We start from the raw sequence: 3,103 nt of genomic DNA, 5'->3' as shown, positions 1-3,103 counted from the left end.
GATGGACTAATCTTGCATCTGCCCACAGTCCTTGGGTTTTTATAAAGTGGCTTGATCTAGGGACCATTTAGTGTAAATGTTGGGCCCATTAAGAGCCCATGGTGATGGACTCAGGGGTTCACTGTTTCCTATAGTGAATTCAGTCAGGCCTTGTAACAGAGGCTGGGTTGAACCCATGTGGCTGATGTGTAGACCAATGTTTGGGTCCCACGCCATACAAGGATACCCAACTGGGCAGCAATTTGGAGGATAAGAGAGTACAATGACTTAATGGTCCTAAAGCTCAATCCGAACTAGTTTAATATGATTAATTAAAGAGGGGCGGTTCTGGGATTTAGATCAGCAGATAGGATAAGGGAATGTCCCTATCCACTCAGAGAGTCCTAATCCAAATAAAGATTTGGATTAGGAAATTCCTAATAAGATTAGGATGGCTGATCTTTATCTGTAGATAGGATAAGGGATTATCCTTATCTCTTAAAGAGAGTCCAGATCCAAATACAAGATTTGGATTAGGAAACTCCTAATGGAATTAGGAGAAGCTCTCTTTAAGGCTATAAATAGAGGAGAAGGGCGAACCCCAGTTTACAAAAATCAGATTACTGATACAAGAGAGAAGACGGTTGCAGTTTGATTGACACCATCTTCTGCTCTTGCCTTCTCCTATTGTTTCCGCCATAGCCAGTTCGATCTCCACTTGTAGGAGCGATCAAGAAAGGTTCTTGATATCAGTTTTTGGAGAAAAACTGATATGAAGTTGTGCTCACTCGCCCTTCATCAGATTCTTGGTGAAAAATCAGGTTCTTGCTGAAGAACCACCCTACTGATTCTGCTCCACCCTATGCTATATCATCTTCAGTGGGAGCAGTCTTTGGTGATCTCCTTGGGCGTGAACACCTTCATTGGGAGTTACTACTACTCTGTATAAGGTATTTCCCTCTCCTACTTTTTGGTTTCACATCTGGTATGGTTTAGGGTTCAAGATTGATCATTGAAAATATAGTTTTCTAAAATAGGGAATGTGATTCCCACATGGGAGAGAGAGAAATTTTTGAAATTTCGCCCAACCTACCTACAGGGTTCGGCTATCCATATGATGAATCTCTCATCCCTTCATTTTTAACAAATATCAAACCCCACCCTCCTAAAGTTAGAAAATCCACAAAAAGTGCTCAACTTACCATCATAATTTTCTTCAAGCTCAGATTTGCTGCTATAGCTTAACGGTATATAACTTGCTACATAACCAATCACGAATAAACGCACTAGTGCTCTGTCCTGAGTTTCATCCTTTTGATGGAAAAAGAGAACATGATGTAAGTTCCCAAGTGGGGAACTTTCCTACAATATCAATACCTTTTCCTCCACATGGAGAGCTGATGCTGCAGATCTTTACTACCCATCATGTAGATCCTCTGAATTGGTCAATTGTGCCACTTTCCTGCCCTAATCAGCCCGTGGTCCATAAGTAATTCTAATGTTAAACTTACATAAAAATTGTTTTTTTATTAAGAAATTGGGGTTTATTATTCTTACATTGCAGTCAAGGTTTTTTTACTCAAATTTGTCCTCTTAATATGGAATGGAAAGAGGAATAAATTTGCTATTTGCCCCAAAAAATGATTCCTCAATTGTTCAGCCTTTTTTCACTAATGCGACTAAGAGGCCCATACCCATTAACTTCAATTACAAATATAAATACATACAATGCAAATGCAAGGTTTAAAAATGTAAAATAATATAAAATACAAGATTTTATACTATACATATCTGTATTTATACTCTTTCCAAACTGTGCTAGGTTCAGCTTACATTGATGTAAATTCATGAGAATGCAAACAAACTCAAGGCAAATTCTGGTTTATATTTGTTTTAATTCTGGCCATGTTTTGTTTGTTTGTGAGTAAAATGGGAAGTAGAATGTAGTCTACATTAGGGGTGATCATGGAACGGGCTGGGTTGGGTTTTGCACTTATGATAAGGGCTATAGCTTAGGCCTGGGCCCGGCCCAGCCCGGGGTTCCGGGCCTGAAACATAAGCCCTAGTCCATGTCTATACGGGCCCGGGCCGAGCCGGGCTTGATTCCGGGCCAATATCACTCACATATAAAACATTATGTATCTATATATTAAATGACATAACATGCATCTAAACTTATTTTAATATAAAATATTTATATAATATAAATTATACATGTCATGTTATAATGTTTATATATAAAGTATATAATATAATGTAAAATAACATGTATACATATGTATACATTATACACAAAATGTGTAAGTTTAAATATATGCGGGCCGGGCCGGGCTTGAAGTATTAAACCCAAGCCTGGCTCTAAAATTTGTAGGCCTGATGTGGGCCTAGGCCCATGCTAGGCTTGAACACAAAACCCAGGCCCAAGCCCAGAATTTCTGAGCTCGGCTTGTGCAGGTCGGGTCGGGCCGGTCTGAAATGATCACCCCTAGTCTACATGAAAAAAAAGGAGCGGAAGGTATTTTTGTTTTGATGGAATAAAACAACTAGGAGCTAAGATGTTGTAGCCCCCAATTTATATGATAGAGAATAAGGTGAGGGTAAAGTGATAAAAAATTTTCATAAGGCTGTGGAACTTTTCTTGACTAAAATGCCCATAGTGTATTTAGTCCATCTCTAATTATGGACTCCGGATCTCCTGCCCACGAGAACTCTGCCCACACCTACCCACAATATACTACCCCCCGTGAATTGGGAACATCTCCCCTTGCATAATACTATGCAGAGGATAAGATGCTCTCCATGTGTGGTTGTGATAAATGTGAGCAGAAATCTCGTGGGCAGGAGATCTGGACTCCTAATTATGAGGGTTGAAAATGTAATTTCAATTAATGCTTTTCATCTCATTTAATTCCCTCTCATTAAGACTTATATTAAGGTATTAACTCTCATTCTCTCTTATTAAATCCTATTTTTAAGTTATTTTTCATTAATAAATGCTACTATTTAGATCTATGCCCAATAATTTTAACAATATAAACCCATATATTTTAAAACTTACTCAAAAACAAAACCATTTTTTATCTAAGTGATGATTAAGCAATTCAACCACTAGTATCAAATTGGT

Source organism: Nelumbo nucifera, chromosome 1, assembly GCF_055504915.1.
Source record: "Nelumbo nucifera cultivar China Antique chromosome 1, China Antique-T2T, whole genome shotgun sequence".
NCBI classification, from domain to species: domain Eukaryota; kingdom Viridiplantae; phylum Streptophyta; class Magnoliopsida; order Proteales; family Nelumbonaceae; genus Nelumbo; species Nelumbo nucifera.
This window is presented reverse-complemented; position numbering follows the sequence as displayed.